Source organism: Neomonachus schauinslandi, chromosome 4 (genome assembly GCF_002201575.2).
Source record: "Neomonachus schauinslandi chromosome 4, ASM220157v2, whole genome shotgun sequence".
Taxonomy (NCBI): Eukaryota; Metazoa; Chordata; class Mammalia; order Carnivora; family Phocidae; genus Neomonachus; species Neomonachus schauinslandi.
The window spans coordinates 31,434,875-31,461,798 of record NC_058406.1 but is presented as its reverse complement, the minus strand read 5'-3'; positions in this window follow the sequence as shown (position 1 = coordinate 31,461,798).

The window sequence follows — 26,924 nt, the reverse complement described above, 5'->3', positions numbered from 1 at the left end:
AAGTTAAATGGAATCACTACCCCTGCATCTTTCAGTGACAGTAGCTTTAATCTTTGTGATTCCACCAAAGAAGTATCATTGCTCTGACTTACTATTTTAATGTGGTTTGGGAATGTACCGTAACTTTCGCTTGGCCTGTCCATGCTCCGTGGTCAGGGAGCCGGTGTAGTAAATCTGTCAATTGTGAGGTTATCTATTCTGACAATGCACTTAGAACACGGGGAAGTAGCCACAGGGAGAGCTGCTGTCTGCCAGGGAGCAGTCTCAAATCAACATTCTATTTATCACCAGATCCCTGTAAACCCGCACTCTAATCAGCAAATCTCAGAGGGAATCTGGGTCTTTAGGAATTAGCATTAGTTCAGGGCTAGTGTCTAATAATTTCCAAAAGATCTAGGATCTTTGCCAGTACTCTGCTACCGAATATGGCCATAGATCGCTTTGGGGAAAGACAAGGGACGCTGGAAGGAATTATATTATTATTAAATTTATTATTATTGCAGAGCATTTCCTCAAGGGGGCCCACTCTGTTCAACAGACTCTGGTTTTGCATATTGACTAGGTTGGGTTCTGAAAATTTTTTATTATAATGGCTCAAGTCATTTTCCAGTCATGAGATATACATCTTTTTTTATTATTGAATCAATATGGACCATAGTGGGCTCCCCATCTCTTTCAGCCTTAAATGCATGATCAGTAACCATGTTTAAAAAAAAAATCCTATAGTTCAGACCATTCTGATTACCATGAGGCTCTGCTCCTTATAATGGTCACCGCACCCACCCAACCTCTGACCTTTGAGTGCTACCCCATGGCCTCTGTCCCACCAGGATCCTCTCATTTCCATCAAAATCAAGGGCCCGCTTAACTACAGCAACTTCCACCAGCATTCCTGGCCCACAGAGCAGCCACTGAAGGGTTTTTCAAAGAGGTTGACACTTCCCTCATTAGTGATTCTTTCCCAAGGTCTTAGTGAAAGGCGTCTCTTCCGTGCTCTCTTAGGGGTCAGAGTGTGCGATGGGACACTTCTTTCTTCTGAGTTTTTACATCAAGGAAATTTTTCCAGCTCCTCAAACCAAAGCATTGAATCCAGAGCTCAGACAGGTTCATCAACATCAAGAAATTCCTCCAGCTTTAAAATGATACTCCGTCTGAGAATTCATCCCCACGTGTATTCCCCTAGAATTTTGCCAAGATAAATTAGCAAAGTCTTCTAATTCTGTCAGTGAATAAACTTTCTCCTACAAGGGGTGACTTTATAATTGGTCCCCAAGAACATGCTGGAATCTGATCTAGTCATAAGCCTGGAGGGACAAGGAGAAATGCTGGTTTCCCTTCAAGAGCTAACACTCTTAGGCAAGGAGTCTTTAACGAAGGCAGGACAGCCCCGTCTGCTGGGGGAGCAGGACAGTTTGGCCAACGTGGTCGACTCCATAGGGCTTGGGGGTCTGCGTCATTGAGTCTGTCATCCACATTCTGCTTCTCAGTTCTCACTCTGTCTGGATTCATTCCTTAAATTGTGTGTAAGAACCCTGCAAAGGTTGAGAACTCAACAAATATGATATTTCAGCAAATACGATACCTCAACAAATATGGATAATTCCACCAGAACAGATCAAGCATCTGGTTTGGGGTTGTTTCCGCCCTGCCTTGGTAAGAGATGAAATTCTTTCTCCCCCATCGGAGAGAGTTCCTGAGTTTCAGTCCAAGCCTTGCGCTAAGGCTCTAGGGATTTCTGTTCATTATTTTCTTTCTTTAAGCTATCCAGTGCCATTAAAAGCAGACATTCCAACCCACAGTCCTTGAATCCCTCCTGTCCTTCATGCTGCTCCATAGCAGGCCTCTAACATCTTGGCTTCAGTGGGTACTTCATTTTCGATAACCCAAGGGACACTTTAATTAGCTGTTTCAGCACTGGGCACCATGAGCTTCCAGGCCCACCCCTCCCCTCTAGCTGTTAGTTCCCTGCCTTCAGCCCTAACTAGGGCAGTAACCAATCCCAGACTCTCCAGATTCCCTCGGGGTTGCTGCCTGCACCCCAGTTATGGCACTGACATCTGTACTCATCAGGGTTCTGGTTTGCAAACAACAGAACTAAACTCTGGTTGACTCCTGCTGAAAATAAATGTTTCGGACAGGCATCAGGGAGCGCATAGACTCTGTGCGGAAGCCAGGGGATGAGGCAGGAACCGGGGAGACACGGAAGAGCCCCTGCCGCAGGAGTGACAGGCTCCAGAGCTGCTCCGGGGCCACTGCCACCAGCCTCCCTGTTCCACCACAGCAGTCCTCACAGACCCTGTGCCTTCGGTCACTCTGTCATGGAGTCACATCTGTGCACGTATATAAGTGTGTGCAGGTGGGAAGCAAGGGCAGCTGGTGAGTTGCCCTCTTACGGGTTTGGCAGGGCAATGGAACCAACTCTAAATTAGAAGTGATCTTCCCCAGGCTGGATTCCCAGCTCTACCGCGTGACTTCACCCAGCTGTGTGACCTTGAGGGAATCACTGAAATTCTCTGAGTGGCTCTCAGTCTCATCATCTGGAAAAGGGGCACAATATCCATTCTTCTGGCCTCACTGAGGCTCTGTGCTCCCATGGCACCCTTTCTCTCTCAGACGGGACTTCTGCTCAGTGTGTCAAGAGACATTTATTTGTGAATTATATGAATAACGTCTGCCCCTCCGGCAGACCACAAGCTCTGTGATTCAGGATTAATCCACCTGCTCAGTGCTGTTTCCCCAATACCCAGAAAAATGCCTGAGATACACCATGGGCCCAACAAATACCTGTTGAATGGAAGAATGAATACGCTAGGGGATTAGGAAGGGCTTTGTAAACTATCAAGGGCTGTGCACATCTAAGTGCTGGTGCTTTGGAGCCAGAGAGACCTCAGCTCCATCCCACTGTCTTAGTGGGCCAGCATCTGGCTAAGGACCTCGGTGTGGGCCTCAGTTTCTGGGTGGGCCTTGGTGAACAGGGTGCCACTGTCCGCTGCGGGGCTGTGGCGAGGCTTGAGTGAGAGATTGGGTGAGAGGCCAGGGCATGGAGCCGGTATGGTGGGCAGCCAGGAGGCAGGCTCTGGCCCCAGCTCTGCCCTCTCCTCTCTGGGCAGGGAGGGCATGGCCGGTGATCATGAGATTCCTCCCAGGACAGACACTGGGGTCTCTCAAATGCCTCTGCTAAGAGTCCTACAAAAATGAGGCTCTAGCGTATGCGCGGGCACAATGACAACAGCAGAGCCTGTGTTCGGAGCCTCAGCCTCCTGCCTGATGGCCACAAAGGAAGGGCTAGCCTGCGCAGGAGCTGGGCAGACAGGGGCCCCAGCAGGCTTGTGACCTGGGGGGCCTTTCCCCTCTCTGGGCCTCAGTCCCCCTCTCGTAAAATTAAGACTGAGACACAGAAAGCATTGTGTGTAGAGTGTACATCCAGTAAATATTAACTATTGCTCTTACTATTATTGTCATGCATATGTTCAGATGCACTGAACTATTTTTTAGTGCAGTAAATATGGCATTCTCCTTTCTCTCTGTCTGTCTCTGCTCTATCTCTTTCTCTCCCCCAGCTCTTGTGTGTTCAAGGTCCTCTCATCCTTCTGGATCCAACTCAGGGAAAGCCGCCCAGGGTCCCCTGTGAGCCCCTCCCCACCCCATTACCTGCATATCAGTCTTGGCCCTGGCCAACTGTGCTGTGACCACCTAGGGGCCTAGGGAGGAGGCATGTTTCCCTTCCTTCTAGAGAGAAGCTGGGGGTTGAGTGGAGAAGTGAGGCAGTCGGGAAAGCATACCTCCACTGGCAGGGAGCTCATTCCCTGTTGGGCCAGCCTCCACAGTTACCAACCTCCTGGTGTCCACTGCTCCCCAAGCCCCTGTCCCCCTTTCCCCTGTCCCAGGGGGCTATGACGTTGCAGAGTTGGCAGTCAGGGGGGCATGCTTACCAAAGAAGGCCACTCACAAAAGAAGAAAGAGCTTTCTAATGATGACTGTGTAATAACAGAACAGCCTAGCAGAGTAGTTAAGAAACTCCTTGACAGGGATCTACACAGTCTTGGCGGGAGGTTTGTCTTCATAATGCACCTGCACCCTGTGGAAGAACCCAGGTGAGCCTTCTCCCTTGTCCACTTGAGCTGGGCACTGAAGCCATTTTCTCAGGGAAAAGCTGAGGGAAGGCATTCGAGGCAGAAGGAGTGGCCTCTCCAAAGGCATAGAGACAGGAAACACCCTACAGATTTTTAAAAAGACAAATTGCCTTGACTTTTAAGGCCAGGACACGGGGCCCCGATATTTATTGAGCACAGACTCTGTGCCCGACACCAGGCTGGAACCTGGGAAGATACCGCAGACAAGATACACACAGTCTCTGCTCTCATAGAATTTGTCATCTGTGGGGGAGACAAATAAACAGCTAACTAAGTGAGGGCAATCATTTCCGATACTGACGTGCGCTGTAAAGAATAAAACCGGGTGTCACAGTGGAGAATGTCTGGGGTGAGGTGGTCAGGGAAAGCCTCTGAGGAAATGGCGTATAAGCTGAAATCCGAAAGAAGCAAAGAACCAATCATTCAAAGAGCAAGGAGAATAGGGTTTCAAGAAGAGGAAAGAGCAAGTGCAAAGGGCCTGAGGCAGGAATGAACTTGGAATTATGCAGAAACCAAAAGGAGGCCCATGTGGTTGAAGTGTAGGAAGGAAGGGGGAGAGCACCCCATACTTGGCTGGTCTTACCTGCCTCCATCTCTCGCCTTTGCTTGGGAGCTGGGCCTCCTGGGCAGGCCGAGTGTTCAAGGTGAGACCTTCAGTCCCTACTCCCCAGACTCCACTGCTTCCGGGATCCTGGTTCTTTCTGGCAGCAAGTTCCAGCTCATCTCAGTCTTAGCTCGGCAAACAGCTTGCTTGTATCCTGCACATGCACCCCAACCTCTCAGCCCATCCCCCCAGCCAAGATCCCAGCACTCACCTAAACCTCAACTCAAGAGCCAGGGTTCTAGCCCTGGCCTGAAGGGGTTCCAGTCACCAAGCCCGACAGCCCTTTAGCCCTGCACCACCTGAGGAGCCAGCTCCGGGGGACAGTGTGTGGGGCCAAGGGTGGCAGGGGGGAGGTACAGGGCCGGAGATGGCAGAGCCAGACACAAGATCGCAGACTAGATAGGCTGCTGGGAACAGGGAGGGGGTCTGGGCACGACGTTCCTGAGCAGTGATGCCATCTCCCCAGCACTGGAGGGCGGCAGACAGGAGCCTTGATTCCCCCAGAGGACTTGTCCTCACTGCTATCTGATGCGAGAGCTGTCTGTTACAGGAAGGCAGGACTGTTAACAGGACAGCTCCAGGGAACAGGAAATTAACCCACCATGCCAGAGGCAGGAGGCGCTGGGTGGGGTGGGTAATTAGGGGCTCTGCAATCAAGGCGCCTTCCAGCTGGGCCAGTGTTCTCGGGGAAGGGACCGAAGATCCTCCTCAGTGGGGGCCCCAGACAACTTTGGGAGGAGGAAACAGTCCCTGCTCCCCACCCTTCTTTTTCTTCCTTTTCTTTCCGCTCCTATGGCCCCTGAGCCCCATCCCCCACCCTCTGTCCAGCCACACCTGGATTCACAGGCTCTGCTCATTCCCATCCTTGCCCATGCTGTTCTTCCCACCTGGAATGACTTTCCTACTCCGCGCCACCTCACTCAGTCCTGCTCTTCCTGGGCCAGCCTTGTGGAAGGTACCGCTCTGACCTCTGGTAACACAGCTTCTTCGTGTTTTGGTAAAGAAACAGAGAGGGCAACGATTTGCCCGGTGTTACACAGCAGAACCAGGACTAGAGAACTTGAGCTTCCTGATTCTCGGACTAAGTTTCTCTCCACCACACTGTGAATGCATTAACAATCACCCTGAGCGTTACAATGTGCAAAACCCAGGACACAGACCAAGGGCCACAGAGGGTTCAAGGATCCACTATTGTATCTCCTAGCATCTACTTCATTCTGGATTCTGTACTAGGGACCAGGGATGCCGTGGCAAACGGACACAAACACAGCCCTGCCCTCAGGGAGCTTGTGGTCTACTAGGGCACAGGACCCTCCACAGGATCACCCAGAGGTATGCTCAATGATAAACCAAGAAAAGGGCCCAAAGAAGAGGCCCCAGGCTGGTGAGAGCTTGAAGCAGAGGCATTGAACCCCACCTGGGGCCTAGGGCAGGCATCTCTGCAGATGCTGTGCCTGGGCTGTGATCCGGATGGCAGGAGGGCAGCAACACGGTGATCATGGAACAGGGAAGAGCATTCCAAAACGGGAATGGCATGTACAAAGGTCGGCAGAGGGAGTCCAGGATAGCTGGAGCTCAGAGGGAGTGGAAAGCGGCCCGAGATCTGGCAGGGAGGTCCAGGGAGGCCCAGACAATGCAGAGCCTCCAGCTAAGACATTTGATCTTTATCCTGAAAGCACCAAGAAGCCACTGCAGGATTTTCAGCAAGGAAACTGTGTGTGTAAATGACACGGACTGCAGCGTGGGGAAGGCGTTGGAAGGGAGCCAGCGAATGTGGGCCTGCCCGGAGGCCCCTGCACCAGTCCAGGTGGCCCTGTGGCCGTGGCATGGACCAGCACGGTGCCACAAGCAGTCAAGGAAGGAGTGTTGAGAAAGGGGTGTACGAGGATGGAATCTCCTGGGGCAGAGCCGGGGACTGGGGGCTGGGGGGCTGGGGAAGAGGGGCGAGGGAGAGGAAGCAGTCAAGAAAGCCCCCGTCCAGGATTTTGGGGGGCAGGGCAGCCCCTGAGGTGGGGGCTCGGCGAAGGGAGGGGAATAGGCCAAGCTCTAGATGCTTATGAGAGACCGCAGCTCGAAGGAGCTAGAGACCCAGAAGTGAGGCGGGTGGTGAGACCCAACCTGGACTACGGGGTGGGTGCAGGCATGAGGCACCTCATGTGAGCTGCCCCTTCTCTGCAGCTCCCTTGAATGGCAGGTGTCACTGCTCTCATTTTCCAGAAGAGGAAACCAAGGCCCAGACTGGAAACTGTGAGGACATGGCAGAACCGGCGTGGGAAGCAGATCTGCCCTCCCTGAGTTCTTCCCACTTCAGACGGTTCGCATCTGATGGGCACTTGGTGGGCCCCACCCCTGCAGGGTTACCCTGCAGGGGAGAATGAGGTCAAGGATGAGCAAGTGTTCCCCACCCCCCACAGTCACCGCCACTGACCCAGGCCTTCCAAGCACTGCACAAACGTGTCCTGACACCAACTTTGTGCTGAGCCCTCTGCTGGGTCCCCGACACCCAAGAAGAGGTGTTATAGCTCCACGTTGTACAGTGGAGGAAAAGAGGCCCAGAGAGAAGACAATCACAAGGTGGCCGACTGCAGAAAGGACCCAGGAATGTCTGACTCCAGCTCATGCTTTCCAAGACCTGGGGGGTTCACTGAGTGGCTGGTGGAGGCAGCCAAGGAGAGGCCCTGGGCTCAGAGGCCACCAGATCGCCCATCTATCTCCCCATCCCCCCTTCAGTGGGCCCTGGGCCTTGTGTCCAGGCAGTGGAAGGAAGGAGGTTCACAGAAACCTCCGGCCCCATCAGGGCTGTCTACTCAGTTCTGTCGGGTCCAGCCACAGCTGGACCCTCTGTCCCTTTGTTCAGGAGAGACCTGGACCAAGCAGGCACGGCAGCCACATCAGATAGGGAGGAACAGGGAATCCTGTGGTCCCAGCCTGGAGAAGCCAAGCTCAGGAGGCCAGTGCTGTCCGTGAATCCTTGGATTTGTGGGTGCAGCGGGAAGGTCCGGCTGTGCGAAAGCCAAGGCAAGGCAGGGAGGCAGCAGGGCTTGGAGGGTCAAACTGGGGGATTGGGGGTGGGTGCTAGGGGCAGGGACTAAGCGGAAGAGGTCCTGGCCAGCAGGGGGCGCTGGCGCAGAAGAAATCAAGCCAGGTGACCTAGAGGGAGTCTGCCTGCCCTGAGATGGGTCTGGAGGCTACCAAGGCTAAAACAGGACCCTGAAACGGGGAGGGGGGGGTGGGGGGGCCCTGGGGGGGGGGGAGGCACCTTCCTGTCAGACCTGATCGTTGAGGCACAACTCGGACACAAGAGACCCAGTCTGGTGTCAGCAATGAGCACACAGGTACAGACTTGAGCTGGAATCCGGGTTGCTACTCCCTGTGTGACCTTGGGTGAGACTTTTCCCCTCGGATCTTCAGATTATCAAAATGAGGATGCTCACGACACTTCCCCGTGGAGTTGTCGGGAGGCATACACGAGAGAAGGCAGGTGGGGCATGCACCTGACATGTAGTAAATGCTCAGCTAATGGACAAAGTCCTTCATGAGGAACAAAGAACGCATTCAGACATAAGGACCCGTGTGGCAGGTGTCCGCGTGCCCTGCGGCCACTGACCCAGCGTCCTTTACCTTTCCACACAGCAGAGGCCAGCGCTGAGCCTTCTGAGCGGGAGGGGGTGCTTCCGGCACAGGAAGAGAACGGCTGCAGGGGCAAGGAGCCAGAAGAAGCAGCAGGGATGCGGCTGGGCCCTCGGCCACTTGCCAGCTTTGCTTCATTTGCTCACAGATTTATCAAGCATTTATCAAGCACCTGCCGCATGTCAGGCTCTGCGTCAGGCACACACTTGTCCTGCCCTCCACACTCGGGCAGGGGCCACCTCCCGCTGATCGCAGCCAAGTGGGGCCAGGTGCTGCCTGTCCCGAGGTAACACTGGCTGAGCTCCTCCCGGTGCCAGTTTCGGCGCTCAACCCCGCCCGGCCTCGTTATTGCCACAGGTCCGATAAACCATGACTCAGCAAGTGGAGGCTCTTGGAGGCTCGAGGTCAGGGCATGGGCCAGTGGCCGAGCCAGGCCAGCCCCCAGGGTCACACTCTCTCCCTTACGAAGGCCTCTGCTCTCAGAGACTCTGGAGCTAATCACTTGGGTTCACATCCGGGATTTGCTACTTGGTACCTGGTGATCCTGGGTCTTTCCTACCCTCATTTATACAATGGACCCCCTAGGCCAGCCATTTTGAGGACCGAGAATGGGGCGTGCTCCCAGGCCAAGGGCACGGACTCTGGCTCACAGGCACAAAGAATCAGTATACAAGGAATACTTCTAATAATTTATTATATGATTTCCCTTTCCTCTGCATAAGGAAATCTCCTCTGCTACCAACTATTAGTACCCAGCCACAGCAAAGGACAGACTCAGAGAGGTTAGGTGACTTGCCCAGGGTCACACAGTAAAAATCAGGTCTATCTGATCTGTGCTCTTTTTTAGAGCACATACTACCTCAGGACAGATGGATTGTTCCTACTCTACAACGGGCCCACCTGAGACCAAAAGAGTCTGGAAGAACAGTTCACAGAGAGCTCCCAGTGGTGAGGGGCCCTTCCAAGTGTCCTGACCCCCTCCACGGGAAGCCTAATATGGTGGGTAATAATCCTGGCTCGGCTACAGACTGGATGGCCTTGGACAAGTCTCTTACCCCAAGCCTCAGTCTCCCCCTCCGTAAAATGGGGGTAGGAGTTAACCAAGCCTAGGAATAGGGCGTCCTGTGCCCTTCTTCACTTCTCATCTCCACCTGCTCTATGCCAGAGACCCATCCCCATGCTTCCCTCTACAGGGAACCCCAGGATTAGCCCACACAAATGGGACAAGGAGCTGCCATGCTGCAGAGCGCTCCCACTTCTTGGAAGCATAGTCCCATCTGGGGTTGGGGCTGCAGGAGCCCAGCTGAGATGCCCTCCTGATGCACCGGATTTTCTCTAAAGATTTCTTGCAGGACCCTGGAGCAAACACTCCGGCTGAGGAATCCACAGCCAGGGGCACTAGAGACCCAGGAGCAGGGCCGGGGGAGGCAGAAGCCATGGGCTGGGGGCTGCCCCGGCTTGCTCTGCGCTCCTGCCTGGGTCTCCGGCACTTCTGGCTTCCCCTGGCCATAGGAGATGGTGCAGGCCCAGCCTGACTTGGAAGGGGCCCCTGGACCGGGGATGCCCGAATTATAAATTCCGTGGTCAGGCCATCAGATTAGCCGCATTATGTGCATATGAGCACGGACAGCCGCCAGCTAGCACGCCTCGCCCGTGGGCCACCGCCGCCAGCCTGCAAGGAGGATCCTGCAGGGGCAACATGGTGCCGTGAAAGAAGATTCTGCACATGGGAGACAACGGGAAAGAGTCACACGGAGAGAGAGCCGCCAAGACACCTGACATAAGGCTGCAAGGGCGGTGGAAAAGGGGTCCCGGCAGGACTGGCACCTCCCAGGGCTCCTCAGGGAAGGGCCGCACTGGGGCAGAGACCTCACAGCCCGGCGGGGCCTGGCAGCGGGGACACCCTGGCAGTGGGGACACCCGCGCCGGCCCTGGATCTGGGCGCCTGGCTCCCGACGGCGTCCAGAAGCAGTTTCGGTTGTACGAAATGAGGGTCTCTCTGTATGAATGTATTTCCACCCCCACTATAAAATTCATACTCGTTAAATACATTTGGAAAAGACAACAACGAGAAAGCACAAAGAAGCAAAATCACACCGCCCCGTCTCACCACAAGCACGTTTAGCATTCTGGTGACTTCCTTGTGTCCCCGGGCACAGGTAAGACCTTCTGAGCGTGTCCCTTTGGCTCTGAGCCCCTCCTCTGCCCAGAGGCAGCTCCTTGGTTCCCAGTCTTCAGGTTCTTCTCCACAAGCTGGGCCGAATCCGTGTGTGCCGAGCTTTTCCCAGAGTCTGAGAGAGCTCCCCAGGATGGGTGTTCGGAAGCAGGGGACTGGCCAGAGAGCAGGAAAGTGTGGGAGGTCTGCATCCAGGGGCCCTTTCTAAAGACTGATTCTCTGTGCCTGTGAGCCAGAGTCCGTGCCCTTGGCCTGGGAGCACGCCCCATTCTCGGTCCTCAAAATGGCCAGAAACTATCCCTGGGGAGACACCCTCTTCAACTCAAGGCCTAAGGATGTGAGTGTCACCTCAGTGACTCTGGAAAGAGGACCGGTGCTTCTGAGGATGTGGAGGTTCATGTTTGTTTCATCCGCCAAGAAGCAGCGCATTGGCTGGAGGCTTCTCGCGGTGTCACGACGTCTCTGTTACAGACCAGCTGTGTGACTTTGAGCAAGTTACTTAACCTCTCTGAATCTGCTCCCTCACCTGGAGAATGGAGATGATAATGGCACTGTGTGGTTGTAGACATTCAGTGAAATGCTGTCTGTGCTGCCCTTAGCCCAGTGGTGGCTACGGCAGGGTACATGGCCCGCACACTAGAACCATCGGGATGGCTACACCAGCTGCATATCCCACTGGGCCCGAAAGCCTTCCTCTGACTCCTCTGAGTGTTCGTTTCTTCGGGGGTAAATGAGAGTGAGACCGATTCCTGCCTCCCCAAGTTGCCGGGGAACCAATGAGCCCACCAAGATGAGAAGCAACACCTTGTAAACCAGGGGGCGTTGTGGTGGTTTACTTTGAATGTGGTTGGTCTCCTCCCATGGGGGAACTCACCACCTTTGGATTAGGCCTCAGGGGCAGCTCTGGGTGATGTAGCCTCTTCCTCCAGGAAGCCAAAGCCTTTCTCTCTCAAGCTGCCTCTCGAGGGCCGGATCTACACAACAACCTGGCTCCAGCTTCCATAGAACTTTCCCAATTCCCACGCCCAGGATCTGGGTTCTCAGAGCACTTAGATCCAGTCCAGATTCATCTGTCCCAGCTGTGTGTCCCTGGACACTGGCTTCTCTGAATCACAGGCTCCTTATCAGTAAAGTGGGGGCTCTGATCCTGCCGCATGGAGTTGTTAGGAAGAGTTATGAGCTCGCTGGGCACACAGTAGATGCTCATGATATGTAAATGTCCTCGTCCTTGCAGCCCCCATGGATGGGGGAGAGTCTATCTTTATGAGAGTACAGGATAGGGCCCAAATTCTGGTGGAAACCAGGACCTGGGCCTGGGCCTGGGCTCTGCTGGATCCATTGTCTCAGCCCTGCCTACTTCCTTCCATCTTAGAGGCTCCCGGGAAAGGACCAGTCACGTCCCAGGACCACACCCAGAGCCACACGCAACCCCAGAGGCCAGGAACAGCGCTCCGGTGATGGGACAGGGACGCTGTCAGTGAGCCTACTGAGTACCAGGCCCCAGTAGAGCTTCCAGGCTGGAAGACGGAGTCCCTGTGCCCACGGGCCTGCATTCCAGGGGGACATGGAAAGGAAGTTCACAAGCTGAAGCGTGCAGTGGGAGGAGGTAGCAGTAAGTGAGAGGAATAAAAGGAGGCCTTGACCGAACAGGGCAGAATGGCTGGGTTCAGCTGGAGAGGAGACCTTTGCACGGATATCTGACAGCCGAGAAGGAGCCAGCAGGGGGCTGGGGGCTCAGGGAACAGGCAGTGCAAAGGTTCAGAGAGGGGAATCGAACATGACGCACACAAGGAACAACAGGTGGGACGGAGCTATGGAGAGCCAGGCAGGTGGGCACGAGCCACATGTTCATCCTCAGCCCAGAGCACGGAGCAGTGAGGGTTTCAATGAATGGATGTTATGCAGAAAGACAGCAGATCTATTCTCTGTGACTCATGGGGACAGAGATGGACCCTCGAAAGACAGCTCCAGAGAGGCGGCTTCTACCTTATCATTAAGCCAGATTTCTGGACAGGTAGAGCCATCTGAAGATGAAATGGATCCTTCATAAGGGAGTGAGCTTCCCAGGGCTGGAGGCATGCAAGTGGGGGGGTGCAGATTGCTTGAAAGAGCACTTTGGGTTGCATTGGTGTGTGGGCATTCATTCAGTCGGTCACTCCATGGAAGTGGGCAGTCATGGATGCCTCAGGGACCAGCCCTCTGCTGGATGCTGGGATGGCTGAGTCTGCCATGGGCACTGCTCTTGAGAAGGTCACGTCTCATGGGGAGGACAAGATGTGTGACTAGAGTGGAGAGGGCTCTGGATCACCCGGGAGGACAGAGAAATTGTGAGGTTAGCAGAGGAAGGAAGGAGGGAGTAAGGGAACATTTGAGGCTCGAGGGGAAGGAGGGCTTCATGGTGGAAGTGATGTGAGGGCTGGGAGGAGGGATTTGGACATTAGGATAGGCAAAGGACCATATCCAGGCAGAAGGAAGGGCATGAATCAAGAACTTGAGCCAATGATGGAAAGTTCTAAACTTGCACTGTCCAGTACAGTAGCCAGCAGAAACCTAAGGTTACTGGACACTTGAAATGTGGCCCGTGTGACTGAGAAATAGAATTTTTAATTTTATTTCATTTTAATTCGATTTACATCTCCATACGTGGCTCATGGCTGCCACGTCAGGCGACAGCTCTAGAAGCAGGACCGCGGAGTCTGTGTTCAGGCCTGGGAGGGTGGTGAGCAGAGGGTGGAAAGAGCGAGGGGAAGCTGACCCAGTTACCGCAGACCTCACCCTGGAGGCAGTGGGAGCCACTGAGCAGTCTGCTTGGGTTCAAAGACCCTCCTGGGGCAAGGGGAAAGGATGTTTGCAGGGACGGAAGCCAGAGGCCAAGAGGTGCGTGTGGTACACTGGGGAGCGAGTGGGGTGGGCAGAGCCTGCAGGAGAGGGGCATGAACAGGTCAGCCCGGGACACGGCCCCAGGAGGGGGACACGGCCCCGGGAGGGGGACACAGTCGGATGTCAGGAGACTTTATGTGGTGGCCCCAGTCCTTGGAGAGGAAGGTGTGGGGGTTGCTGGATGGGGGAGTCTGGTGGAAGGGAAGTCATGGGTCTGTGTGGTTAAATGACCCTGAGTAAGTCCACTGAACCTCAGTCTCAGGTGACCCATCTGTCGAATGGGGCCTTAACCCATGGCAAATGAGAGGCTGACTCTGGAGGGTTTGGAGAATTGTTTCCTGGGGTGTTTGGAGGAGGTATACATGTATGTGGGGGTGTGGAGTGAGGGGTGCATAGGAGGAGGCAGGGGGGTTAAAGGGACAAAGGCAGGTGGAGGCTGGCATCTGCCCACCCACCATCCCAGGGACTGCATCCTGTATACAGTAGGAGCTTCCTAAATGCAGCTCAGAGCAGGCCAGGAGCACTGGACAGAGTCAGAGGTCCTGGGTCTGAGTCCCAGGTCTGCTCCTGAGGACAAATGGAAGAGAAAGGATGCATGTTGAGCACCTACTGCATGCCTGTCCCCATGGGCAAGTGGTGTCCTGTCACCTCCCTGGGCTTGAGCTTCTCACTGGGGAGTGAGGCAGAGTCGCACCCACATTCAGTAAGCACCTACTGTGTGCTTGACCAGCAACCTTCTTTTTTACTTTCCCTGGGTGGGTATGATCATGGCTCTCATTTTACAAATGAGAAATGCTCAGAGAGGGTGGTCACTTACCAAAGGTCACACAGCTGATAAATTCGCTGGTTCCCAAGGGCCCTTCCCCAGGCCACCTCAGTGTATCTGGAATCAGGAGGCACACTGCAGGCGTCCCACCCGTTCTGCCTGGTGTGACCCGGGTGAGGGTAAGAGGCAGTGCTGGCCACGGGTGGACTCAGGGGTCTCAGGGAGGGAAGAGCAGGTGGGGGACCCAGCTGCCTGCCAGTGAGTGCTGGTGCCCCTGCCCAGGGTGAAGGGAGAGCCTGGGGCGAGAGGTCCCGGGGGAGCAGAGCACAGTTCCGCCGGCCCTCCTGCCCCCTCCCCTCGCCCCAGGAATCTCTGCACTACCGAGCCCTGTCCTGGTGGAGGGTGTGGTGTGTGGGGGGGTGTACCAGGCTGACCGGGGTGTGGGTACCCCGTGCGGATGTGTGAGTCACCACAGGCATGGGTGTGCAGATCCGTGTGCTGTACGTACGTGAGCGCTCACGTGTGTGACTGCAAAGCCATATGCAGTGGGAGGGTTTAAGGGTGTGGGGGGGGCTCTGTGACAGGTGCAGGCGGTTGCCTCTGAGGAGCAGGGTGGAAGGTAGGGGTGGGCTCAGGAGGAGGGTACTGCCAGGGGCCTGCTGTGCGAGCCTGTGTCTTCCTGAGTCCCGAGGCGCCCACCACCTGACGTTCCCCTTGGTCCTGGCTGCGCGGCCCCCACCAGGAGCTAGAGACCGGTGGGGGCAGGGGAGGTTCTTCCGTCACTGCAGCCACCTGCCCAGGTCCCCTCCCAGGGAGCACACAGCATTGGCCTGTTCCTGCCCCACCTCCCCACCCCCATCCCACCAATCTCACCAGAATCGAGACAAGGCCCCGGGAGCCCCCTCTACCCCACAGCCAGGGGCCACAGGGAGACCCGAGGTAAGGTCCAAACAGGTAGGCCTGGCAGAAGGTGTGGGACACCAGGGACCAGTCTGCTGGGTGGTGCTCTTCATGGGCACCTCCCCCTGGTCTGGCGGCCACTATATTGAAACCTCACAGCAACCTTCCAAGGTGGGTCTCATCACCACCTGCTCTGCAGAAGAGGAACCTGAGGCCCAGAAAAGGGACAAAAGCCACTCTTCCAAGCCTGCGCTGGCCGTGGATCCACGTGGGCGACCCGGGTGTGGCACGCCGAGGCCCAACCACAGCGTCAGCCACGGGCCAGTGTGCAGGGGCGGCGTACCCACCCCTCCCCAGCTCGCCCTGTGGGTCCGGTGGCCCTGGCTTCACGCCTGTCACTGGGAGCACGACTGCCAGGCGCACATCCTTCTCAGAGGAGAGCTGGCTCCAGCCAGCAAGGGCTCGGCTCTTCTACCGCTGTTTCAGAGTCACAGGAATGCTGAGAGCCTGACCCAGCCGTCCCCCAGAGCCGAGAGCCAGGCTGGCCTGGGAGAGGCCTGGGGTACCCGCTGCGAAGTCTCAGCTTTGACCCCTAAATAGGGCCACCACTGGCCGCTTCCCGACCAGGAGGGCTGTGGGGCCAGCTCCAGGGCATGAGCCGGGACGACAGGCCCCTGCCTGACAGGGGCAGGTGCCAGACCAAGGCAGCCTGCAGCCTGGTGCTTGCAGCTCAGCGCTGAGAGAGAGGCCTGGGCTCACCAATGTTTCCAGAGCTGCCGGGCGCCAGGGTGGGGGCTGGGGGCTGGCACCCATCACAGCCCACAGCCAATTGCTCGGTAATCCGCCCTCCACAGCCTCTCCAAAATAACTTAATTAGCCTGGAAAAGCTGCTGGCAGCCTGCCAGGGAGGGGCCCCGGAGAAGGGGCCCACAGAGCCTCCTGAGGAGCGGCCCCCCACACTGCAGGGAGGGGCCCTTATAAGACAAGAGCACCCCTCCACACACACTCTGAGGAATGTGCCCTCTCCTCATCCTAGGGACGTGCCCTTCCATGGCTATGCAGGTCCCAGCTATCTAACCCCATTGGACAGATGAGGAAACTGAGGCTCACAGGGGGCGGCCCAGCATCAGGTGGGACCAGCTCTGCAGTACTCATGAGGGATGGACACTTAGAAAGTGGGCTGTTGCCAGCCGGGCAGGGAGGGAGCTCAGCCTTCAGAAAAGCCGGCAAGGGTCTCACAGGGGGAAAAATTGAGGACCCAGCCAGAGGGACTCAGGTCAGTGTCAGCAGGGACTTCAGGCTGCCGGAAATGACCTGAGCCAAATTCTGGAAGGAGAGAGCAGGAGGCACAAGGTCTAGAAGGAGGTGGGCATCCATCCACCCCAGGAGGTTCAGAGCACCGTGTCCAGGGCCACATGCCCTTGCCCCTCAGGGACTTGGCCAGAGCCAAGTCTCTGGTAGGATGGTGTCTAGAATCCCCCTTTCCCCACAGCCCCCAGGGACACCAGGAGCCCAGGCCTGGAGGTGATCAGGGCTGGGGTGACCAGGGTGGGGCTGAAGCCGACACGGACGCAGCCGCTGCCCCCAGAGGCTTTCTGACTGTTCTCCATCAGTGCCCGGCCGGGTGTGGGCCCTCAGCTCCGAGAGGCCACAGGACACCCAGTGAGCAGGAGCTCGGCCCCACGGGGGAGGGGGGGTTCTGAGGCTGAGCTCACCCCATCCCCTGTCTGCTCCTCTGTCCCACCTCGGAGAATACCCCCATCACCACCTAGTTCCCAAACCAGACTCTCGCTACCCCTCCTGCTCACCACCCATATCCATTCTCCCAGCAGGTCCTGTCTGAGCCCCTCCCACACCCTTGGAATCCATCCCTCATGCTCCCCATCCCACCAAATCCGGGCCACCAACACCAGGCCACCGCACCTCGGGATTGCTGCCAACTCCTTTTCACCCGTTTCCCTGCTCTGCACACGCCTGCCACCACCACCACCACCACACACACTCACACACACACATACACACACACGTACACACACAAAAGCCCCATCAGCTGTCAGGGGCATCTTCCCAGAACTCCAATCTAACCAGCTCCCCCACTTCCAACGCCCTCATAGCCTGGCCTCTGAGACCACCAGGCCCTGCCTGCTTCCCTCACTGAGACCTGAGGAGCAGAGCAACTTAAAACACGAATTCTAGACCAGCTAGACGTGGGTCTGAATCCTGGGCCGGTCATTTGGTGACTGTGTGATCTTGGACATTGCAAGCCACCACTCTGAGCTCTTTCCTCACCTGGGAAATGAGGTTGCTTACCGCCTTCTTCATGAAGACTAATGAAGTACGGGGTGGGGCCATAGCAGGAGCCCGGCTCCCAGCGGCCACACCACATGGCCCCGACTCGCCTGGTTAACTCCCACTGGCCTCTCAACACTCACCTTGGAGGCCTCAAGCCTTCCTGCCCCCGCAGCTGGTCCTTCCTCTGGGCCTCCAACAACCCCCATAGCGCCCTGTGCCCCTCTACCTCTGTCTGTTCTCTGGCCTGTCTCTACCTGCGAGCATCTCTGCCTGTGAGCAGGAATAGGGCCTGGGACAGATTCCAGTTCTGTCTGATGAATGAATGAATGAATGAATGAATGAATGAAATATGAATCCCTACAGATGGACATGGTCACATGGAGAAGCGCACACACACACACACACGCACGCATGCAGGGCACCCTCTTTGCCATCTGTGGCCCAGATGGGCTAAGGGTCAGAAGGGAGCCCCTGGATTGGGCCGTCTTTACCTGGGAGTTTTATCCACACCCCCTGAGCACAGCCCAACTCAGCCTGAGCCTAAGAAGAAAGGTCAGGACCTGTTTTCTGAGGCTCCCGGAGAGGGTGCCTCCTGCCAGGATCACAGGCCTGAGGAGCAGAGCTGTCAGGGGGAATCTTCCCAGAACCCCAGTCTAACCAGGTGCCCCACCTGGGCGTAAGACCCTCCGGCCTGCAGGGGGCAGCCCAGGGGCCCGCCGAGGCCGAGCAGGGCGGCGTCAAGTGGGGGGCGGAGTTACAGGCTGCCCGCTGGCGAGTGCCTGGGCCCGGCAGTGCCGCCAAACGCCCACTTGCACCAGCCGTTAGTTTCCAGGGCCTGCCCACGAGCTAGCGGGCATGCTGGGCCCGGGCTGCCCGGGAGTGTCCTGCCAGGAAGAGGCAGCCTCTGGGAGGGTGGCCTCGGAGGGCGGGGAAGGGAGGGGCAGGTTCCATCCTCCACCTCCCCACCCAAGGTGAGGACTCCAGGCTGGAGGCCAGGGCCACCCTCCACTCGCAGTGTGGCCTGGGACAAGTTGCAGCGCTTTCAGGGCCTGGGGTGCCTCTTCTGCACGATCGAGCGGGGCGAGGCGGAGGGGGGAGCTCCCCAGGGCTCCCTACGCGCTGACCACCCGGCACTGGGGATTCTGGTCCCCGGTGAGGGGCGGTGCGTGGAAAGCTGTGGCCACAAGAGGGCGCCCGAGCTTCACCCCGCAGGGAGTCAAGGCTCTGAGGCCTCCAGGTGGGGCTCTGCCCTGGGAGGGGACCTCCCAGCTGGAGCTGCATCTTGGGGCATGGGGTGCAGATACCTGTGTCCACCCCGGGCAAGGCCCTTATCCACGCTTTTCATCTGACGGCAACACTCCCTGGCTCCGTAAATGTTTGCTGAATAAGCACATGAATAAATTAATTGAATGAGGTATTAGGATTATTGCTAGGTATTTTACAGATGAGAAGTTAACTCAAGAGTGGTTCAGTGATTTGCCTCGGTCACACAGCAAGGAGCAGGTCATCTCCCCTAGTTCAGGCTGCTTGGCAGAGTTTTGGAGAAAATGCTAGAATCAACCCCTGGGGGGTGGCCAGCCCTCAAGCCCTTGGAACAGGGACAAACTCTGGTCCTGGCACCTTCTAGGGCCCCCTCTACCACAGAGACCCAGCCCTTCTCCGGGCAGCCACAAGCCATGACAATAATCCGGAAGAACAACCTGCGCACTCTACACACCTCTGGAGCATGACTGCCCTCTGACTTACAGATGAAGGAAGAATGTGTGAGAGACGTTCAGAACTCGCCCAAAGCCACATAGCTCTTCGTTCTCATGCCTTGGCCCGGAATCCAGCTCCGCTCTCGGTGCTGTGTCTCTGGGCAGCTTCTGGCCGCCTCCCTCCCCTGTTCTCCCAACACCATTTCCTACTTGCACGGTGGAGGCACAGGTCACTTCGCAGCAGGCCCGGCCCCAGGGACCCCAGGGAACTCACCGTGGAGACGAGACACGCAAGGGTGCATTGTCAGCGCAGGGCCCGGCCTTGCTCAGGGGGGCCCCCTAACCAGAGTGTCAAGGGTGTTCTGGAAAGGCTGTAACTCCTGAGCTGAGTCTTGAAGGAAAAGGCAGAGAAGGAAGGAGGGGTGGGCCAGCCAGGCGGGGGAAGCCCCGTGTGCAAAGGCCCCGAAGCAGAGCTGGGTGGTGGGAGAGGCGCAGTGAGTCCAGCCAAGGCGGCCCTGGTGTGTGTGTAGTGCGCTGGGCTATGGGGGCAGCCAGACCCAGGGGCTCCAGGAGCCATGTCAGGAGGCTAGAGCCCTGTGCCTGGTGCCTCAGGACGCCTTGAGGACGTGAGTGCCCCCCCCCGCCAGAGCCTTTGCCCCTAATGGGGGCAGTGAGAGGCCAGCCCTAGTGCTTCCCCCATGCTCCTGGCCTCTCCGGGGCACTTCACGGGTTGCTAGAGGCAGGATTCCAGCCAAGAGTGCCACTTCCCTCCACCAGCTGCCCTAGGGTGGGGTGTGGAGGGGACCTGGGGGCCATGGAGGAAGGAGGAATGTGCCCACAGCCTGGGTAGGTGATCCCAAGACCTTCAGACCCAAATTCCCCTTTGCTAAGGCTCACAGCACCCCCTTCAGAGTCTCCACCCACCCCCAACCAGAGTCCTGCCTCCTACCTAGCTGTACGCAGTTCCCCTGATGACCCAGCTAAGCTGCCAGCCTGACTCTCGGTTCTGGGGTCCCTCATCACCAACAACCCATATTTCCTCCTACCCTGTGTTGGTGTCTCTGTCCTCGACCCCACTCACAGAACTCATTTAACCCTGACACAACCCCATTAGGTAGGTACTATTATTATCATCCTTGTTTGGCAGATGAAGGACTGAGGCACAGAGAGGTTAACTGAGTTGCTCAGGGTGGAACAGCCAAGCCTTGAATATCCCACAAGAACCTCACTCTCGCCACGACCAGAACAGGCTCGTGGGCTCTGCCCAGAACGTCTCTCTCCTAGCCAAGCTGCCCTTTGCAACAGGCGGTTAGTAGCGCCTGGACCTTGGGCAATTTTACTTAATGCGCATGCGGTGCTTAGCATAGAGCTCCATGCACAGTAAGTGGTCAAAAAAGGCCCGCTGCTATCATCACCACAGCCCTGTCTGAATCTCAGCGGCCTCATCTGTACGATGGGGGTGTTGGGGGACGTCCAGGGCCTGGCCACAAGGGGGAGCTCCGTGGCCCTGGCCACTCAGCACGCTGGCCTTCTTGCACTTTAGTCGAAGGGCATGGATTTATAACCCTGCGTGTTTGGCATAAATGCATGATTTTTCAAAAGCCAAAATAAAACTCCAAGAAGCTGTAAAAGCCCAGGAGTTTGAAAGATTCCCTGCAGGGGCAATTAGGGTGAATTAGAACCTACAGATGTGAATCTCCCCAACCACATAATGGCAACCTAGGTGGGGGCGCTTCGCAATGCTAATGAAGGCAGCAGCTGAGGTGGGGGGAGCCAGGCCCCTGGGGGGGGGAAGCCCTGTGGGGTGAGGAGGGACAGGACCTCTGCCCCCCGGGCTGTGAGGCTGTGTGATTCGGGGTGTGCCTCGCCCCCGCTCTGAGCTGCGGTTGCTTCCCCGGTGCATGGGGTTACTATGCATTACTCAGGAGACTAAGTTCAGGGCCTTGGGTCGGGGGGGAGGGGCTTAAAATGATGTGTGCAGCCCTTTTCATCCCTTGGGCACAGGTCTCAGGATTTGTAATAGTGGTTGCCGGAAAAATTCACCAATTGAGGGTTAAATTCACCAATATTTGCTGTGTAACTGTCTCCACAAGGCGGAGTCATACTCTACCCCAACCTGAGTCCTTCTTGCTTTGGGCAGGGGAGCGTGTGGGAGGCTAGATCCAGTCCCAGGCTCTGTCCCTTTCACCTAGTCTGTCCCTACTCACCACCACCCACCCCTAGGGATAGTTGCCACTTTCCCCATTCTACAGATGAGGAAACCGAGGCCTGTCTCCCAAACCCAGGCTCTTATCTTCTGTACACGCAGGGGACAGGTCCCAGCCTCGCCCACCCCCCCCCCCCCGCCTGGTGAGGTCACACCCCTGCCCACGGCCCTGCTCTGTGCACTACCGCCCGGCGAAGAACACAGATCACGGAGCCCCGAGCCCAGCTCTACACTGACAGCTGGACAGCCAGGAACAAGCCTCTCCCTGAGCCCCCGCGTCCCAGCTACCAAGTGGGGATGATGATTAGCTGTCTCTGGCCGGTCCGCAAGACAGTAAGACACTTGCGCAGTGCCCGCCACAGACTAAGTGCTCAACCAACGTTAGATGGTCTAAAGACCATCACTGTCCTTTCATGAGATAGGATCTATTCAACTTTGCAGGTAAGTAAACTGAGACTCAGAGAGGTTTGTCAGCTTGTCCAAGCTCACAGAGCTCAGGAGCTGTGGGGGCAGGGAGGGGGTGGGAGGGGAGAGGGAGCTGGGGCCCAGCCCAGGTCTGCTTGTCTCTAAAGGGATCTGGATTGGGGGGGCCAGGGCTGGGGAAGCTATGAGGAGGGTAGAAAAGGGGAGGAGAGAGGGAGAGCCTCAGGGCACAGGTGAGGCCAGGGGCAGGCAATTGCCTTGGGCAGAGGATCAGAGCCAGGAGGAGTCAGTGGGGGTGGCGTCCAGGCTAGCGGTGGGTGCCCTCACCCTCGCTCTGTCCTCTCATGACCAGTGACCTTGACAGCTCAGCCTGTACCACGGACATCCTCCTGAGGCTCTGTGGGCGGGGGTTGAGGGATGGCGCTCCCATGTGACGGCTCAGTAGAGCCTCCCATCGCTGGGGCCGGAGCCAGGGTTCTGCCCCCTCCCCTGGTGGCCAGGATTCCCCCCCAGGGACTCCGTTCTGGGCCACAGGGGCAGGAGGTGGGCATATGCCCTGAGTGGCTGACAGCCCAAGATGGCCTCCACCCAACCTCTGAGACCTGGGGCACCTGCAGGCTGGGTGGGGCCCACCCCCAGCTGCCAGGCTCCGTGCCCCCACCCACAGGCCCCACCCAGCTCTCCCCAAGGCCCCTGACAGCTGGGAATTCCTGCCACATGACCAAGTCAGCCTCTCTGGGGCCGGGAACCTGGCTTGGCAGGCCAGGCCCGGTGAGGGTTACAGCTCCGATGTGGAGCTGGCTGTGACTTCCCATCGCTGGGACTCTGCTGCTCCAGGTGACATGAGGGCTGAGCCACAGCTGGAAGGACGGTTCCAACCCAGAGAATCTCAGGGTCTGGAATCACAGAAGCCAAGGGTTGGAAAGTAGCCCAGGCTATGATGTCCCAGTTCTGGTTTGCAGCCAAACAAAGTCAGGGTCACCTGGGGAGCCTGTGAACATATGGGTATGGGGCGGGGGAGCTGGGCATCTGTGGATTTCACCAGTGTCTTAGATCCGTGCCCTCAGTGGGCTTCCTGCTCCCTCTGGCTTCTGGGGGTGAGCAGGAGGAGAGGAAGATTCTTCTGGAGACACAATGCCCAGGGGTCCCTGAGCCTCCCAAATCCTTGAAGCTTCACCCCCCACCCAGAGCGGGGTTCCAGCATTCTCTCCCCCATAGAATTCTCCATCCAGGCCCTTCCAGCCCTTCCCTCCCATCCAGAGTGGAAGTCTGTCTATTTTTTGTTTTCTCCTTCTCCTGAAGTTTGCAATATTTTGCTTTTTCTAAGTGAACAGCCCGACGCACTGCTCCCTGCCTGCACTCTGTGTGACTACCAGCCTGTTAGCTCCAGAATTTCCCTCCGGGCAGAGAGCTCCCAGGCCAGCTGCCACCCCCACCACCCCTATCCCCGCAGACCTCCACCACCACAGAGATGTCAGGGGCCCCTTTCTGAGGCAGTCTTTTGTGCTCGGCAGGCTGGACCGCAAGAGCCCGGGCAACACCTGGCCCAGAGCAGGGGCTCAGGAAAGCCCGTGGGAGGGAGCCAAGGTGGCTGGAGGTGGCGCCCCCCCCCCCCGCCCCGCCAGCTGCTGCCATGATCAGGCCAGGCTCCTTGGCCGGCGGGACACCCTGACACACAAGCACCAGGTGCAGACACAGCCGCCTGTCCCCGCCATGCCCGGGTCCATGCTCAGACACCTCCCTCCTGCCAGGCTCCCACCGCGTCCCTGGACATAGGCTCCAGCTTTTGCCTCCAGGAATTCTGGACTCACCCATGCGCAGGACTCCAGGAGCTGCCGCTTTCTCTGCAGGGCCTCCAGCCTCACCCACGGTGGCCTCACGTGTCCCCAGAAGCCACACTGTCTTCTATCCCGGTCCCAACACTGCCTCAACGCACATGGTGGCTGAGCACTGAACGGGGCATGGAAGGTCGGCTCTCCCACAAACTCACATACGCACCTGTGTGACGTGGGGACCATCACTCTCCCGCTCTGGGCCTCAGTTTTCCCATCTATAAAATGGTGTGGTCAGACGAGGTGGAGTCTATGGGCCCCTCTGGCTCTGATGCTTCCTGCAGCGCACCGCCCACAGTAGGTATGAATAGTTGTTAGTCAAAGAAGTAGCCCCAAAGAATGAGTCGTCCTTGAAGGCGGAATTGGAGGCATCTGCTGCACATCATTTAGAGGCAGAATTCCAAGCGTAGTGGTCAAGCCTGTGCTCAGACTGCCTGGGTTTGCAACGCTCATCTCAACTTTCTCATCCGTGAGATGTAGAGAGGATTAGGGCGGGGAGAGGATAAAGTGAGACAGTGCATAGAGGCAACTGTAAGAGGGCCAAGCCCACCCCAAGTGCTCAGCAGAGCTCAGCTCCGTTGGTACCCCCAAGTGCCCACTGTCCTGCAGCAAGGACCCGGACTCCATGCCGGGCACCGGCAGGCCGGGACGTGCGGCCGCAGTGTCTACCTGGTGCCACCAGAGGGCACCAAGATGCAGCCAAAGCTGCCCAGGTGCGCCCAGGCCCCAGGGCCCGCCCTGCGTGGAGCAAGAGCAAGAGGAAGAGGAAGGCAGCGCCAGCCAGAGGCCTGCAGATGGAGTTCAAGGGCAGAGACCCAACAGCCGACAGCCGCGCAGTCCTCTCTCCACACCACCTCGGCTTGATATGCTGTCCATTTCTATCAGTCTGGGACCAACCACAACCCAGAGAACATCTAGACCTCCCACCAAGGCCCTTAGGCCCATTTAGCAGAGGGGAAAGATGAGGCCGGAGAGAGGGCGAGGCCAGATCCTGGTCATGAGGTGAAGTCTGGCCTCCCTGCTCAGATGGACCTCCCTGCGTATCCCACTAAACATCCCATGGTGTGACCCCCTCAACCAAGGCTGGGAGCCAGCAACCGTGCCCACCTCTGACACTCCTGGGCCAGAAAGACCGCAGGGGAAGAAGCACATCTGATGGAGGGGAGACCTCAAGGAGAGGGGGCTGGCCAGAGAGAGTGCTGGGGTGCACAGAGAGAGACAGAGAGACAAGAAACATGAGGGGCAACAAGGTGGGGGGCCTGGAAGGGACAGAGATGTGGGAGAGACATTTGAAAGAGACAGAGACATGGGATAAGACATAGAGAAAGTGCAGGGGATAGGAAGAGACAGAGAATCCTGAGACCTGGGGAGGGGGGGAAGGGAGGGAGAAGGGGTGAGGGAGAAGGGGAGAGAAAAAGAGAGAGAGAAAGAGGGAGAGAGAGGGAGGGAGAGGGAGAGAGAGAAGGAGGGAGAGAGGGGAGAGAGGAAAGGAGATAGGCATGGAGAGACGGAGGGAAAAGGAGGGTGAGAGAGAAGAGAGAGAGGGAGGGAGGAAGGAGAGATGGAGGTGAGGCACAGGGCACAGAAGCAGAAGGATGGAGATGGAGGGAGAAGGGAGACAGCTCCCAAAAGACAGAGAGAGTGAGGCAGGAACAATGTGGACACCTGGAGGGAGACAGAGAGATGGGGGCCCGAACACAAAGAAAGAGCCCATCCTCCCCCAAGGCCACCCCACAGCAGCTTTGCCCTCCTGGGGGCTCAGCCAGAGTTTTGCCCGGCCCCTCCGCCCTGCCCCCACCTCAGTGGGGCTTGCCAGCCAGACAGCCCCTCCTGGGGGTGGTGGTTGAGCAGGGCTCCCTGGGGCGCCTAAGGCAGACAGGGAGGGGCCCTGGGGCCATGTTGCTAGGAGATTCGCCCAGGGCCCCAACCTGTCTCCTGACCCTCTCCCAGGCAAGTCTTGGCACTCACCTGGGGGCTCACCTGGGGCTGGGGTCCCTCCAGCTCCCACCATCCCCTCGCCCTCACAGGTTTCTACACTGTATCCTGTGGGCCCATGTGGAATGAGAAGTGGTGAAGACAGGGAATTCACACTTGGTGAGCACCTGCTGTAGGCCAGGCCCCTCCATCTCCGGTCCCAGGGTGTGGGGACCCATGTACTTGCAAGAAACATGGAGCTCCCAGGCTGGGGTTCAGATTCAGCCTGGCTTTCACCAGCTGTGTGCCCTTGGGCAAGTCATGTGCCCTCTAGCCTCAGCACCTCTTCTTTAAACAAAAATATCAGTAGTATCCATTTCCAGGAGTCTTCCAGAGGAAGAAAAGCCTTAATGGGGTCACAGAGAGGGGATGGGAGGCTGGTTTCAAGCTCTGTCCCTGCAGGAGTTGCAACTGGGAGCATTTCCCCGCAGCTTCCCGGGGGGCCCTGCCCTGGCCCCACTTTGAGCCTGCTGAGCAAGCACCAGCACGTGCTGGGGAAGGGCTGCCCTGACCCCTCCCAGGCACTCAGACAGGCACCTGAGACAGAAAGCTTGGGCACAGGCCAAGCCAGGTCCATGTCTCTGTGTGCTGTCCTGGGGCCTCAGGTGAGAGCCACTTACTTCTCAGGCCCTGTTCTTAGCACTTTAGCAAACCCACTGAACCCCCACAAGGGCCCAGATATGACCATTATCCTCATTTTACAGCTGAAGAAACGGAGGCCCAGAGCTGTGCCCTGGCCCCAGCTCCCATACCTGCTGTGGGGACACTGGTGCTGGGAACCCACGTGAGGGTCTTCCAGAGCCCAGCTCTTCACCTCCAGCCCCAGTGGCAGTAAAACCAGAGACTCCCCCTGGGGAGGCGGAGGGCAGAGGGCCGGGGCTTCGCCCTGATGCCCTCACCCCAGCTCCGGGCTTGACTTGGGCAGCACGGGTAAGGAAGCTTTGAAGGCCACTTGGGAGGGCCAGCCTGAGACCTGGCTGCAGTTTGGGCCTCCCAGCTTTGATTCATCTGCGCCCCCCCTTCAGGCTGGTTGCTCACCTCCCCACAAATCTCTGGCTGCGGTGCTGGCCAGGCCCCTGGCAGGCTGTGGGGGGCAGCTCCAGGGAGTTCCAGAGCCTGCCACCATGTCATCCCTTCCCAGCCTGCCCTGGAGCCACCTCCCGGGGGGGGGGGGGGCGGAATCTAAGAACCAACCCCACCCCCAGCTAAGGCCTGGCATCACCTGGATACTCTGGGCCTGAGGACCTGTGGCCGTGTGCAGGGCAGCCAGCCCGAAGCCTCTTACCCCAGTCTGCTCATGCCTGGGTCACCTTCTCATGGCCTCGGGCCGCAGCAGGACAGCCAGAGACAGTGTGTGGCTGGGAGGCTAGCCCTCTCCCACCCTGGCCCCATGAACCCTGACAGCCCTTGA